We start from the raw sequence: 17,407 nt of genomic DNA on the forward strand, positions 1-17,407 counted from the left end.
CTGGCTAGCTTTGGACATAATAACTTGCGCCGCTCCAGCCAATGATTGGCTTCAGCAGCGGTGTCCACACAAGCAGCGTTTCACCTCTGAAGCCAGTCATTTGCTGGAGCAGTGCATGTGACCATGTCCATAGCCAGCCAGATGTAAACGGTCACAGGGCCGGAAGTAGGAGGCACCGTGGAACAGGAAAGTATGAATCTTATATTTCAGGGGCCATGCTGCAGGAACTTGTTAAAAAAAAAAAAAAAACATTTTTACCCCTTAGGGACCAGGACATTTTTCACCTTAAGGACCAGACAGATTTTTGCAAATCTGACCAGTGTCACTTTGTGTGGTAATAACTTTAAAACGCTTTTACTTATCCAAGCCATTCTGAGATTGTTTTCTCGTCACATATTGTACTTCATGACACTGGTAAAATGGAGTCAAAAAAATTCATTTTTATTTATAACAAAAATACCAAATTTACCAAAATATTTGAAAAATTTGCAAATTTCCAAGTTTAAATTTCTCTACTTCTATAATACATAGTAATACCTCCAAAAATAGTTATTAATTTACATTCCCCATATGCCTACTTCATGTTTGGATCATTTTGGGAATGGCATTTTATTTTTTGGGGACGTTACAAGGCTTAGAAGTTTAGAAGCAAATCTTGAAATTTTTCAGAAAACTTCCAAAACCCACTTTTTAAGGACCATTTCAGGTCTGAAGTCACTTTATGAGGCTAACATAATAGAAACCACCCAAAAATGAAATTACACCCCTCAAGGTATTCAAACCTGATTTTACAAACGTTGTTAACCCTTTAGGTGTTCCACAAGAATTAATGGAAAATGCAGATGAAATTTCAGAATTTTACTTTTTTGGCAGATTTTCCATTTAAGTCAATTTTTTCCAGTAACAAAGCAAGGGTTAACAGCCAAACCAAACTCAATATTTATTGCCCTGATTCTGCAGTTTACAGAAACACCCCATATATGGCCGTAAACTGCTGTATGGGCACACAGCAGGGCGCAGAAGGAAAGGACCGCTATATGGCTTTTGAAGAGCAGATTTCGCTGGAATAATTTTCAGGTGCCATGTCACATTTGAAGACACCCTGAGGTACCCCTACAGTGGAAAACCTCAAGAAGTGACCCCATTTTGGAAACTACAGCCCCCAAGGAATTTTTCAAGGCATGTAGCGAGCACTTTGACCCAACAAGCGATTCATAGAATTTAGAAATATTTGACTGTGAAAACGAAAATTTCATATGTGGCCGTAAAAACTGCTGTATGGGCACACTGTAAAGTTCAGTGTACTGATACGCAACACCTGATGTATTCGGTATTCTACAAATTTTTTATATATATATATATGCTTTATATGGAAGGACATAGTCGCCAAATGTAGCAGCTAAAAGAAACAAGTGTCTCAAATTATATCAAAGAAATATGTTGTATATTATATGTCATCACATTGCAGAGGCACTGAGCTACCAGAACATACAAAGTTCTAGTCCCCTTTTTGTAAAACAACACCCATCAAGGCATTCATCTAGGGGTGTAATGAGAATTTTTAGCTTTGTTATGGGTTTTATTAGAATGCCAATTGAAAAGTGGAGAAACGGGAAATTAGAATTTTTACCAGCATACAGTTTCAAGGGGGTGTTTTATAAAATGATCAAAGGGGGTTTAGTTAAAAGTCAACAGAGACATAAGTAGCATAACCAGTAGCATAACCACTTATTTTTTTGTCCCACTTTGGGACTTCAACTTTTGGGGGTCTAATCCTTTACAATGCATTCCAATACTTCTGTATTGGAATGCATTGGCTGTATGAGTAATACTGTGTGTATTACTCATACAGCTTCCGGCCTGTGAGATCCAGGGGGCTGGATCTCACAGGCACGTCACAGGAAGGCAGCGGCGATGCTTCAGGAAGGCAGCGGCGATGCCTTCCATGCCATCGGGTCCCCCCTACAGCCCCATGGGGACCCGATGGCACCACTGCCGCCGCACCTGCGGTTTGCGGCGATAGCCGATGCGGGGGGGTGTCACATGTCACCCCCTGACGTTGTGACAGGATGCCCGCTGAATTATTTCAGTTGACATCCTGTTCCGATTAACCCCCGCCACAATGTAGTTTTAAAGTTAGGACGTACCGGTACGTCCTGGGTCCTTAAGGACTCTGCAAACATGGCGTACCGATTTTGTTAAAAACGTAGTTTTAAAATATGCAAATTACCTTGCTACCAGCAAGTAGGGCGGTTACTTGCTGGTAGCAGCCGCATCCTCCTATCCTAAAGACGCCCCCTCCGCATGTTGATTGACAGGGCCAACGGATGGGAGCGTTCTCTGGCTGGTCCTGTCTGCTATCAAGATCTCGCGCCTGCGCCGTAACGATATTCAGTCGGCGCAGGCGCACTGAGAGGCGGACACTCGCTCGGCCGCTCCATCCTCAATGCGCCTCGCCGATAACGTCACATCTACACCGGCGCAGGCGCATTGAGGATGGAGCGACCATCCTCCTCTCAGTGCACCTGCGCCGACTGAAGACAGGTACGGCGCAGGCGCCAGATTTTGAATGCAAACAGGGCCAGCAGAGAAAGATCCCGTCCGCTGGCCCTGTCAATCAGCATGCGGAGGGGGCGTCTTTAGGATAGGAGGATGCGGCTGCTACCAGCAAGTAGCCGCCCTACTTGCTGGTAGCAAGGTAATTTGCATATTTTAAAACTACGTTTTTAACAAAATCTGCTGAACAGAAATGATTAATTACAGTATTATGCATAAATCGCAGTATAGGCATTCTAAGTAACCAAAAAAAAACAAAAACTGTTTAGTGGGGTGACAGAAGCCCTTTAACCGCCTCCGGACCGCCTAACACAGGATCGCGCGCACACAGGCGCGCGTTCACAGGATCGGAAGGTAAGCGAGTGGATCTCCAGCCTGCCAGCGGCGATCGTTCGCTGGCAGGCTGGAGATGCGATTTTAACCCCTAACCGGTATATTAGACGCTGTTTTGATAACAGCGTCTAATATACCTGCTACCTGGTCCTCTGGTGGTCCCCTTTGCTTGGATCGACCACCAGAGGACACAGGCAGCTCTGTAATAAGTAGCACCAAACACCACTACACTACACCCCCCGCTGTCACTTATTAACCCCTTATTCACCCCTGATCACCCCATATAGACTCCCTGATCACCTCCCTGTCATTCATCACCCCCCTGTCATTCATCACCCCCTTGTAAGGCTCCATTCAGACATCCGTATGTTTTTTACAGATCCACTGATACATGGATCGGATCCGCAAAACACATACGGACATCTGAATGGAGCCGTACAGGGGGGTGATCAATGATGGGGGTGATCACCCCATATAGACTCCCTGATCACCCCCCTGTCAGGCTCCATTCGGACATCCGTATGTTTTTTACGGATCCACAGATACATGGATCGGATCCGCAAAACACGTACGGACATCTGAATGGAGTCTTACAGGGGGGTGATCAATGACGGGGGTGATCACCCCATATAGACTCCCTGATCACCCCCCTGTCATTGATCCCCCCCCCCTGTAAGGCTTCAGACATTTTTTTGGCCCAAGTTAGCGGAAATTATTTTTTTTTTCTCTTACAAAGTCTCATATTCCACTAACTTGTGTCAAAAAATAAAGTCTTACATGAACTCACCATACCCCTCACGGAATCCAAATGCGTAAAAAATTTTGGACATTTATATTCCAGACTTCTTCTCACGCTTTAGGGCCCCTAAAATGCCAGGGCAGTATAAATACCCCACATGTGACCCCATTTCGGAAAGTAGACACCCCAAGGTATTCGCTGAGGGGCATATTGAGTCCATGAAAGATTGAAATTTTTGTCCCAAGTTAGCGGAAAAAACTAAAAAAAAAATCAATTTCCGCTAACTTGTGGCAAAAAAAAATAAATTCTATGAACTCGTCATCCCCCTCATTGAATACCTTGGGGTGTCTTCTTTCCAAAATGGGGTCACATGTGGGGTATTTATACTGCCCTGGCATTTTAGGCCCTAAAGCGTGAGAAGAAGCCTGGGATCCAAATGTCTAAAAATGCCCTCCTAAAAGGAATGTGGGCCCCTTTGCGCATCTAGGCTGCAAAAAAGTGTCACATGTGGTATTGCCGTACTCCGGAGAAGTTGGGCAATGTGTTTTGGGGTGTCATTTTACATATACCCATGCTGGGTGAGATAAATATCTTGGTCAAATGCCAACTTTGTATAAAAAAATGGGAAAAGTTGTCTTTTGCCAAGATATTTCTCTCACCCAGCATGGGTATATGTAAAATGACACCCCAAAACACATTGCCCAACTTCTCCTGAGTACGGCGATACCACATGTGACTTTTTTGCAGCCTAGGTGGGCAAAGGGGCCCACATTCCAAAGAGCACCTTTCGGATTTCACCGGCCATTTTTTACAGATTTTGATTTCAAACTACTTCCCATACATTAGGGCCCCTAGAATGCCAGGGCAGTATAACTACCCCACAAGTGACCCCATTTTGGAAAGAAGACACCCCAAGGTATTTCGTGATGGGCATAGTGAGTTCATGGAAGTTTCTATTTTTTGTCACAAGTTAGTGGAATATGAGACTTTGTAAGAAAAAAAAAAATCATAATTTTCCGCTAACTTGTGACAAAAAATAAAAAGTTCTATGAACTCACTATGCCCATCATCGAATACCTTAGGGTGTCTACTTTCCGAAATGGGGTCATTTGTGGGGTGTTTGTACTGTCTGGCCATTGTAGAACCTCAGGAAACATGACAGGTGCTCAGAAAGTCAGAGCTGCTTCAAAAAGCGGAAATTCACATTTTTGTACCATAGTTGGTAAACACTATAACTTTTACCCAAACCATTTTTTTTTTTATCAAAGACATGTAGAACAATAAATTGAGAAAAATTTATATATGGATGCCGTTTTTTTTTGCAAAATTTTACAACTGAAAGTGAAAAATTTCATTTTTTTGCAAAAAAAAATATTTAAATTTTGATTAATAACAAAAAAAGTAAAAATGTCAGCAGCAATGAAATACCACCAAATGAAAGCTCTATTAGCGAGAAGAAAAGGAGGTAAAATTCATTTGGGTGGTAAGTTGCATGACCGAGCAATAAATCGTGAAAGTAGTGTAGTGCAGAAGTGTAAAAAGTGGCCTGGTCATTAAGGGTGTTTAAGCTAGGGGGGCTGAGGTGGTTAAGGGGTTAAAGAGGATCTGTCACCAGGATCAACCCTATTAAACCAGACATACTGGCTGGTAGGGCTCACCATGCAGATTAAAACTATACCTTTCTTTTGTTTGTACAATACGTAGCTGCAGAGAGATCTGCATTTTTATTCATATGCGAATGAGCAATTGGAGCACCAGGAGGCAGGGCTGAATCATCTGAGCACTGCTCTACACGCACATCAGGCTGAGGGTAGAGCCCTGTCCAAGAGCTGTGTGCTAGCAATATGATATCACTATATACTATAGCTTTGCCACACAGAGCTGCTCAGAAAGCTAATATACAGTGCGGAACAGAAGTATTTGAACACCCTGCGATTTTGCAAGTTCTCCCACTTAGAAATCATGGCGGGGTCTGAAATTCACATTGTAGGTACAGAATAAAAAAATAAAATACAATTCAGGAAATCACATTGTATGATTTTACTTGTCTTGCACTGCTGAACATAAGTATTTGAACAACTGAGAAACAGCAAGCATTCTGGCTCTCAAAGACCTGTTACTGTGCCTTTAAAAAGTCCACCTCTACTCCACTCATTAATCTAACTTAGTAGCATCTGTCTGAGCTCTTTAAAGACACCTGTCCACCCCACAGTCAGTTGCCAACTACTACCATGGGCAAGACCAAAGAGCTGTCAAAAGACACCAGAGAAAAATTGTGGACCTCCACAAGGCTGGAAAGGGCTATTGCCAAGCAGCTTGGTGAAAATAGATCAACTATAGATCAAGCAATTGTTAGAAAACGGAAGAGGCTAAAGACTACTGTCAGTCTCCCTCGGATTGCGGCTCCATGCAAAGATCTCACCTCGTGGGGTATCACTGATAAGAAAGGTGAGGAATCAGCCCAGAACTACAAGGGAGGAGCTGGTCAATGACATGGAGAGCTGGGACCGGTTTCAAATCATGCATTGCACGGAAGGTTCCCCTTCTCAAGTCATCACATGTCCAGGCCGTCTGAAGTTTGCCAATGACCATCTGGATGATCCAGAGGAGGCATGGGAGAAAGTCATGTGGTCAGATCAGACCAAAGTAGAACTTTTTGGTCTAAACTTCACTCATCGTTTTTGGAGGAAAAAGAAGGATGAGTTGCATCCCAAGAACACCATCCCTACTGTGAAGCATGGGGGTGGTAACATGCTTTGGGGGTGCTTTTCGGCAAAGGGGACAGGACAACTGCACTGTATTAAGGAGAGGATGAATGGGGCCATTTATTGTGAGATTGAGCAACAACCTCCTTCCCTCAGTCAGAGCATTGAAGATGGGTCGTGGCTGGGTCTTCCAACATGACAACAACCCGAAGCACACAGCCAGGATAACCAAGGAGTGGCTCCGTAAGAAGCATATCAAGGTTCTGGAGTGGCCTAGCCAGTCTCCAGACCTAAATCCAATAGAACATCTTTGGAGGGAGCTGAAACTCCATGTTGCTCAGAGACAGCCCCAAAACCTGACAGATCTAGAGATCTGTGTGGAGGAGTGGGCCAAAATCCCTGTTGCAGTGTGTGCAAACCTGGTCAAGAACTACAGGAAACGTTTGACCTTTGTAATTGCAAACAAAGGCTTCTGTACCAAATAATAACACCGATTTTCTCAGGTGTTCAAAAACGTATGTTTAGGAGTGCAAGACAAAAAAAAACTATTTATCAACTTTCTAAAAAACAAAAAAAAAAAAAAAACACAATTTTTAAGTCTCTGCCAAGATTCAAACCCGGGATCTCTACATGCAAAACCAATTACTCAACCACCAAGTTATAGCATTAACACTTAAAGGGGTATTATCAACACGCTGTTTCATACTTACCTGCTCCTGGCGCGCTGTCCACTTCCTGGTTTCGGCACTCAGCAGGGGGCGGGCTCCATCTTGATTGAAGTCTTCTCCTAGCCGCGCGCTGGACTGAACGCGCCCTGGTGACTTCTTCCTGGCAATTATACTATACTGGCCAGGAAGAAAATTACCATAGCGCATGCACGGCCTCGGCGTGCGCTTTCGGGACTGCGCACGGCTGGCCGGGAGAAGAGAAAAAGTCGTCTGCGCAAGTGCGGCCACCGCGATTCCCGAGAAGAGCGGTGGCCGTAACCAGGGAAGACAACAGTCAGGTAAGTATATGTTTATTTTCTTCTAAGGGGTGGGAATTAGTTAATTAAATATATTTAGAAAAATGATCACTGTTAGGCTACTTTCACACTTGCGCTTGATCGGATCCGTTCTGAACGGATCCGATCATATTAACCACTTCAGCCCCCAGTGCTTAAACACCCTGAAAGACCAGGCCACTTTTTACACTTCTGACCTACACTATTTTCACCATTTATTGCTCGGTCATGCAACTTACCACCCAAATGAATTTTACCTCCTTTTCTTCTCACTAATAGAGCTTTCATTTGGTGGTATTTCTTTGCTGCTGACATTTTTACTTTTTTTGTTATTAATCGAAATTTAACGATTTTTTTTGCAAAAAAATGACATTTTTCACTTTCAGTTGTCAAATTTTGCAAAAAAAAACTACATCCATATATAAATTTTGCTCTAAATTTATTGTTCTACATGTCTTTGATAAAAAAAAAATGTTTGGGTAAAAAAAAAATGGTTTGGGTAAAAGTTATAGCGTTTACAAACTATGGTACAAAAATGTGAATTTCCGCTTTTTGAAGCAGCTCTGACTTTCTGAGCACCTGTCATGTTTCCTGAGGTTCTACAATGCCCAGACAGTACAAACACCCCACAAATGACCCCATTTCGGAAAGTACACACCCTAAGGTATTCGCTGATGGGCATAGTGAGTTCATAGAACTTTTTATTTTTTGTCACAAGTTAGCGGAAAATGATGATTTTTTTTTTTTTTTTTTCTTACAAAGTCTCATATTCCACTAACTTGTGACAAAAAATAAAAAGTTCTATGAACTCACTATGCCCATCAGCGAATACCTTGGGGTCTCTTCTTTCCAAAATGGGGTCACTTGTGGGGTAGTTATACTGCCCTGGCATTCTAGGGGCCCAAATGTGTGGTAAGGAGTTTGAAATCAAATTCTGTAAAAAATGACCTGTGAAATCCGAAAGGTGCTCTTTGGAATATGGGCCCCTTTTCCCACCTAGGCTGCAAAAAAGTGTCACACATCTGGTATCTCCGTACTCAGGAGAAGGTGGGGAATGTGTTTTGGGGTGTCTTTTTACATATACCCATGCTGGGTGAGATAAATATCTTGGTCAAATGCCAACTTTGTATAAAAAAATGGGAAAAGTTGTCTTTTGCCAAGATATTTCTCTCACCCAGCAGGGGTATATGTAAAATGACACCCCAAAACACATTCCCCACCTTCTCCTGAGTACGGAGATACCAGATGTGTGACACTTTTTTGCAGCCTAGGTGGGCAAAGGGGCCCATATTCCAAAGAGCACCTTTCGGATTTCACAGGTCATTTTTTACAGAATTTGATTTCAAACTCCTTACCACACATTTGGGCCCCTAGAATGCCAGGGCAGTATAACTACCCCACAAGTGACCCCATTTTGGAAAGAAGAGACCCCAAGGTATTCGGTGATGGGCATAGTGAGTTCATGGAAGTTTTTATTTTTTGTCACAAGTTAGTGGAATATGAGACTTTGTATGAAAAAAAAAAAAAAAAAAAAAAAAATCAGCATTTTCCACTAACTTGTGACAAAAAATAAAAAATTCTAGGAACTCGCCATGCCCCTCACGGAATACCTTGGGGTGTCTTCTTTCCAAAATGGGGTCACTTGTGGGGTAGTTATACTGCCCTGGCATTTTCCAGGGGCCCTAATGTGTGGTAAGTAGGTAAATGACCTGTGAAATCCTAAAGGTGCTCTTTGGAATATGGGCCCCTTTGCCCACCTAGGCTGCAAAAAAGTGTCACACATGTGGTATCGCCGTATTCAGGAGAAGTTGGGGAATGTGTTTTGGGGTGTCATTTTACATATACCCTTGCTGGGTGAGAGAAATATCTTGGCAAAAGACAACTTTTCCCATTTTTTTATACAAAGTTGGCATTTGACCAAGATATTTATCTCACCCAGCATGGGTATATGTAAAATGACACCCCAAAACACATTGCCCAACTTCTCCTGAGTACGGCGATACCAGATGTGTGACACTTTTTTGCAGCCTAGATGCGCAAAGGTGCCCAAATTCCTTTTAGGAGGGCATTTTTAGATATTTGGATACCAGACTTCTTCTCACGCTTTGGGGCCCCTAGAATGCCAGGGCAGTATAAATACCCCACATGTGACCCCATTTTGGAAAGAAGACACCCCAAGGTATTCAATGAGGGGCATGGCGAGTTCATAGAAATTTATTTTTTTTGGCACAAGTTAGCGGAAATTGATATTTTTAATTTTTTTCTCACAAAGTCTCCCGTTCCGCTAACTTGGGACAAAAATTTCAATCTTTCATGGACTCAATATGCCCCTCACGGAATACCTGGGGGTGTCTTCTTTCCGAAATGGGGTCACATGTGGGGTATTTATACTGCCCTGGCATTCTAGGGGCCCTAAAGCGTGAGAAGAAGTCTGGAATATAAATGTCTAAAAATTTTTACGCATTTGGTTTCCGTGAGGGGTATGGTGAGTTCATGTGAGATTTTATTTTTTGACACAAGTTAGTGGAATATGAGACTTTGTAAGAAAAAAAAAAATAATTCCGCTAACTTGGGCCAAAAAAATGTCTGAATGGAGCCTTACAGGGGGGTGATCAATGACAGGGGGGTGATCAATGACAGGGGGGTGATCAATGACAGGGGGGGTGATCAATGACAGGGGGGGTGATCAATGACAGGGGGTTGATCAATGACAGGGGGGTGATCAATGACAGGGGGTTGATCAGGGAGTCTATATGGGGTGATCACCACAGTCATTGATCACGCCCCTGTAAGGCTTCATTCAGACGTCCGGATGCGTTTTGCGGATCGGATCCATCTATCAGTGCATCCGTAAAAATCATGCGGACATCTGAATGGAGCTTTACAGGGGGGTGATCAGGGAGTCTATATGGGGTGATCACCACAGTCATTGATCATGCCCCTGTAAGGCTTCATTCAGACGTCCGGATGCGTTTTGCGGATCGGATCCATCTATCAGTGCATCCGTAAAAATCATGCGGACATCTGAATGGAGCTTTACAGGGGGGTGATCAGGGAGTCTATATGGGGTGATCACCACAGTCATTGATCATGCCCCTGTAAGGCTTCATTCAGACGTCCGGATGCGTTTTGCGGATCGGATCCATCTATCAGTGCATCCGTAAAAATCATGCGGACATCTGAATGGAGCTTTACAGGGGGGTGATCAGGGAGTCTATATGGGGTGATCACCACAGTCATTGATCATGCCCCTGTAAGGCTTCATTCAGACGTCCGGATGCGTTTTGCGGATCCGATCCATCTATCAGTGGATCCGTAAAAATCATGCGGACGTCTGAATGGAGCTTTACAGGGGGTTGATCAATGACAGGGGTGTAATCAATGACAGGGGGGGTGATCAGGGAGTCTATATGGGGTGATAACCACAGTCATTGATCACGCCCCTGTAAGGCTCCATTCAGACGTCCGGATGCATTTTGCGGATCCGATCCATCTATCAGTGGATCCGTAAAAATCATGCGGACATCTGAATGGAGCTTTACAGGGGGGTGATCAATGACAGGGGGGTAATCAATGACAGGGGGGTGATCAGGGAGTCTATATGGGGTGATCAGGGGTGATCAGGGGCTAATAAGGGGTTAATAAGTGACGGGGGGGGGTGTAGTGTAGTGTAGTGGTGCTTGGTGGGACTTTACTGAGCTACCTGTGTCCTCTGGTGGTCGATCCAAACAAATGGGACCACCAGAGGACCAGGTAGCAGGTATATTAGACGCTGTTATCAAAACAGCGTCTAATATACCTGTTAGGGGTTAAAAAAAACACATCTCCAGCCTGCCAGCGAACGATCGCCGCTGGCAGGCTGGAGATCAACTCTCTTACCTTCCGTTCCTGTGAGCGCGCGCGCCTGTGTGCGCGCGTTCACAGGAAATCTCGCCCATCGCGAGATGACGCATATATGCGTGACTCTGCGGAGGGCTGCCACCTCCGGAACGCGATCCTGCGTTAGGCGGTCCGGAGGTGGTTAATGCAGACGGAGGCTCCGTTCAGTACGGATCCGTCTGCATTAATAACTTAGAAAAATTTCTAAGTGCGAAAGTAGCCTGAGCGGATCCGTTCAGACTTTCAATGTAAAGTCAATGGGGGACGGATCCGCTTGAAGATTGAGCCATATGGTGTCATCTTCAAGCGGATCCGTTCCCATTGACTTACATTGTAAGTCTGGACGGATCCGCACGCCTCCGCACGGCCAGGCGGACACCCGAACGCTGCAAGCAGCGTTCAGCTGTCCGCCTGGCCGTGCGGAGGCGAGCGGAGCGGAGGCTGAACGCCGCCAGACTGATGCAGTCTGAGCGGATCCGCATCCATTCAGACTGCATCAGGGCTGGACGGAAGCGTTCTGCTCCGCTCGTGAGCCCCTTCAAACGGAGCTCACGAGCGGACAGCAGAACGCTAGTGTGAAAGTAGCCTAAAATCATTAACAGATTTAACAGTGATCATTTTTCAAAATATATTTAATGCCAGTTTGTCCTATGCTTATAAGCCAGTGCTTTAACATTTCGCACCCCCGCGCGACTGTAAATAGTATCATTTGTCTCTAAAATTGTTATAAGTACACCTCTGCATAACACTGTATCCTTATTAACGTATAAGAGAATAAAAAAGAAAGAAATGTGGATCTGACGGACACTTATGGGGGGGGATCTGTGGATGACGGACACTTATGGGGGGGGATCTGTGGATGACGGACACTTATGGGGGGGATCTGTGGATCGACACACACTTATGGGGGGGGATCTGTGGATCGGACACACACTTATGGGGGGGGATCTGTGGATCGGACACACACTTATGGGGGGGGATCTGTGGATCGGACACACACTTATGGGGGGGGATCTGTGGATCGGACACACACTTATGGGGGGGGATCTGTGGATCGGACACACACTTATGGGGGGGGATCTGTGGATCGGACACACACTTATGGGGGGGGATCTGTGGATCGGACACACACTTATGGGGGGGGATCTGTGGATCGGACACACACTTATGGGGGGGGATCTGTGGATCGGACACACACTTATGGGGGGGGATCTGTGGATCGGACACACACTTATGGGGGGGGTTCTGTGGATCGGACACACACTTATGGGGGGGGATCTGTGGATCGGACACACACTTATGGGGGGGGATCTGTGGATCGGACACACACTTATGGGGGGGGATCTGTGGATCGGACACACACTTATGGGGGGGGGATCTGTGGATCGGACACACACTTATGGGGGGGGGATCTGTGGATCGGACACACACTTATGGGGGGGGGGATCTGTGGATCGGACACACACTTATGGGGGGGGGATCTGTGGATCGGACACACACTTAGGGGGGGGATCTGTGGATCGGACACACACTTATGGGGGGGGATCTGTGGATCGGACACACACTTATGGGGGGGGATCTGTGGATCGGACACACACTTATGGGGGGGGGTCTGTGGATCGGACACACACTTATGGGGGGGGATCTGTGGATCGGACACACACTTATGGGGGGGGATCTGTGGATCGGACACACACTTATGGGGGGGGATCTGTGGATCGGACACACACTTATGGGGGGGGGATCTGTGGATCGGACACACACTTATGGGGGGGGATCTGTGGATCGGACACACACTTATGGGGGGGGATCTGTGGATCGGACACACACTTATGGGGGGGGATCTGTGGCTGGCACTGTTACAGGGGGATCTGTGGCTGGCACAGTTACAGGGGGATCTGTGGCTGGCACAGTTACAGGGGGATCTGTGGCTGGCACAGTTACAGGGGGATCTGTGGCTGGCACAGTTACAGGGGGATCTGTGGCTGGCACAGTTACAGGGGGATCTGTGGCTGGCACAGTTACAGGGGGATCTGTGGCTGGCACAGTTACAGGGGGATCTGTGGCTGGCACAGTTACAGGGGGATCTGTGGCTGGCACTGTTACAGGGGGATCTGTGGCTGGCACTGTTACAGGGGGATCTGTGGCTGGCACTGTTACAGGGGGATCTGTGGCTGGCACTGTTACAGGGGGATCTGTGGCTGGCACTGTTACAGGGGGATCTGTGGCTGGCACTGTTACAGGGGGATCTGTGGCTGGCACTGTTACAGGGGGATCTGTGGCTGGCACTGTTACAGGGGGATCTGTGGCTGGCACTGTTACAGGGGGATCTGTGGCTGGCACTGTTACAGGGGGATCTGTGGCTGGCACTGTTACAGGGGGATCTGTGGCTGGCACTGTTACAGGGGGATCTGTGGCTGGCACTGTTACAGGGGGATCTGTGGCTGGCACTGTTACAGGGGGATCTGTGGCTGGCACTGTTACAGGGGGATCTGTGGCTGGCACTGTTACAGGGGGATCTGTGGCTGGCACTGTTACAGGGGGATCTGTGGCTGGCACTGTTACAGGGGGATCTGTGGCTGGCACTGTTACAGGGGGATCTGTGGCTGGCACTGTTACAGGGGGATCTGTGGCTGGCACTGTTACAGGGGGATCTGTGGCTGGCACTGTTACAGGGGGATCTGTGGCTGGCACTGTTACAGGGGGATCTGTGGCTGGCACTGTTACAGGGGGATCTGTGGCTGGCACTGTTACAGGGGGATCTGTGGCTGGCACTGTTACAGGGGGATCTGTGGCTGGCACTGTTACAGGGGGATCTGTGGCTGGCACTGTTACAGGGGGATCTGTGGCTGGCACTGTTACGGGGGGATCTGTGGCTGGCACTGTTACAGGGGGATCTGTGGCTGGCACTGTTACAGGGGGATCTGTGGCTGGCACTGTTACAGGGGGATCTGTGGCTGGCACTGTTACAGGGGGATCTGTGGCTGGCACTGTTACAGGGGGATCTGTGGCTGGCACTGTTACAGGGGGATCTGTGGCTGGCACTGTTACAGGGGGATCTGTGGCTGGCACTGTTACAGGGGGATCTGTGGCTGGCACTGTTACAGGGGGATCTGTGGCTGGCACTGTTACAGGGGGATCTGTGGCTGGCACTGTTATATATGTGCCATCCACAGACCCCCCACCCCATAATAGTGCCATCCACAGTGCCCCCCCCAGCCCATAACAGTGCCATCCACAGACCCCCACCCCTTAACTGTGCCATCCACAGATTCCTTGTGCCCGCCGCCACCGTTTAAAGTTATTAAACATGACCCCCTCACTCCTAATAGTACCGTATATCTGAATTTCTTCTGTATAATGCCTGCCGGGCGTCCCTCAGTGACGTCACTTGTCTGCGCCGCCTGCTTCATTCATAAAGCAGGCGGCGCAGGCACGTGACATCACTGACGGACGCACCGGCCGCCCGGCCTGCATTATACAGAAGAAATTTGCACACCCCAAAGGCCAGCCCTGAACGAGCCCCCCTTTACGGAGCCTGGCGCGCCCCACTATTTGAGAAGCACTGCTTATAAGCTAACACATATTACCGATGCGTTTCTAATCACATATTGTGCCTGTGAATAAAGCAGTAATATGTAGATTAGCTTTCTGAGCAGATCTCAGTGTGGTGAGGCTATAGTACATGGAATATATGATATTGCTAGCACACAGATCTGCCCTCAGCATGTCTAGCCCTGTCAATCAATGGGAGGGGGCATGTGCAGAACACAGGGGGTGTTACAAGGCAGTGCTCAGACTATTCAGCCCCGCCTCAGAGTGCTTTAAATTCTAATTTGCATATGAATAACAAACGCAGATATCTTTGCAGCTGTTTATCGTACAGACAAAAAAAAAAAAAAAAAAAAAAAAAAAAAAAAGGTACAGTTTTAATCAGCATGATCAGCCCTACCAGCTAGAATGATTGGTTTAATAGGGTTGATCCTGGTGACAGGGCCTCTTTAAATATGGCATCCGCTCTGGAGCAGAGCAAGCGCCATAGCCGCCGGGTGCCTGCTGTTTCATACTGCAGACAATGTCCGCGATCGACCTTACTGCTAACATTGGACATTTAACCCCTCAGATGAGAGGGCTAAAACCCAGAAGCACTCATTTCCAGGTAATGGCTCTTTCACACTTGCGTTCTTTTCTTTCGGCATAGAGTTCCGTCGTCGGGGCTCTATGCCGGAAGAATCCTGATCAGGATTATCCTAATGCATTCTGAATGTAGAGAAATCCGTTCAGGATGCATCAGGATGTCTTCAGTTCCGGAACGGAACGTTTTTTGGCCGCAGAAAATACTGCAGTATGCTGCGCTTTTTGCTCCGGTCAAAAATTCTGAACACTTGCCGCAAGGCCGGATCCGGAATTAATGCCCATTGAAAGGCATTGATCCGGATCCGGCCTTAAGCTAAACATCGTTTCGGCGCATTGCCGGATCAGACGTTTAGCTTTTTCAGAGTGGTTACCATGGCTGCCGGGACGCTAAAGTCCTGGCAGCCATGGTAAAGTATAGTGGGGAGCGGGGGAGCAGTATACTTACCGTCCGTGCGGCTCCCCGGGCGCTCCAGAGTGACGTCAGGGCGCCCCACGCGCATGGGTGACGTGATCACATGGACACGTCATCCATGCGCATGGGGCGCTCTGACGTCATTCTGGAGCGCCCGGGGAGCCGCACGGACTGTAAGTATACTGCTCCCCCGCTCCCCACTACTACTATGGCAGCCAGGACTTTAATAGCGTCCTGGGTGCCATAGTAACACTGAACGCATTTTGAAGACGCATCCGTCTTCAAATGCTTTCAGTTCACTTGCGTTTTTCCGGATCCGGCGTGTAATTCCGGCAAATGGAGTACACGCCGGATCCGGACAACGCAAGTGTGAAAGAGCCCTAAGGAATGCCTTCCGGGGTGGAGATCAGGGAAGACATTCATTCATACTAGTGAGCGTGAGCCTGTAATAGGCCTCCAGGTGGCAGCACTGAATGGTAACAGTGATTTCTGTATAGAATAATGGAGCAAATACCATTATTCTATACAAATTGCCGTCTGATGATTATAAGTTGGGGTCCAATTGGGGACCTAACAAAAATTAAAAGTTTTGAAAAATATTAAAATTTTAATCATCCTCCCCCCCAAAAAAATATATACAGTGGGGGAAATAATTATTTGACCCCTCACTGATTTTGTAAGTTTGTCCAATGACAAAGAAATGAAAAGTCTCAGAACAGTATCATTTCAATGGTAGGTTTATTGTAACAGTGGCAGATAGCACATCAAAAGGAAAATCGAAAAAATAACTTTAAATAAAAGATAGCAACTGATTTGCATTTCATTGAGTGAAATAAGTATTTGAACCCTCTAACAAAAAAAGACTTAATACTTGGTGGAAAAACCCTTGTTTGCAAGCACAGAGGTCAAACGTTTCTTGTAATTGATGACCAAGTTTGCGCACATTTTAGGAGGAATGTTGGTCCACTCCTCTTTGCAGATCATCTCTAAATCCCTAAGGTTTCGAGGCTGTCTCTGTGCAACTCTGAGCTTGAGCTCCCTCCATAGGTTTTCGATTGGATTAAGGTCCGGAGACTGACTAGGCCACTCCATGACCTTAATGTGCTTCTTCTTGAGCCACTCCTTTGTTGCCTTTGCTGTATGTTTTGGGTCATTGTCGTGCTGGAACACCTATCCACGACCCATTTTCAGTTTCCTGGCAGAGGGAAGGAGGTTGTCGCTCAGGATTTCACGATACATGGCTCCGTCCATTTTCCCGTTTATGCGAATAAGTTGTCCTGTGCCCTTAGCAGAAAAACACCCCCAAAGCAAAATGTTTCCACCCCCATGCTTGACGGTGGGGACGGTGTTTTGGGGGTCATAGGCAGCATTTTTCTTCCTCCAAACACAGCGAGTTGAGTTAATGCCAAAGAGCTCTATTTTGGTCTCATCAGACCACAGCACCTTCTCCCAGTCACTCTCTGAATCATTCACGTGTTCATTGTCAAACTTCAGACGGGCCTGCACATGTGCCTTCCTGAGCAGGGGGACCTTGCGAGCCCTGCAGGATTTTAATCCATTGCGGTGTAATGTGTTTCCAATGGTTTTCTTGGTGACTGTGGTCCCTGCTAATTTGAGGTCATTAACTAACTCCTCCCGTGTAG

Source organism: Bufo bufo, chromosome 1 (assembly GCF_905171765.1).
Source record: "Bufo bufo chromosome 1, aBufBuf1.1, whole genome shotgun sequence".
Lineage (NCBI taxonomy): Eukaryota > Metazoa > Chordata > Amphibia > Anura > Bufonidae > Bufo > Bufo bufo.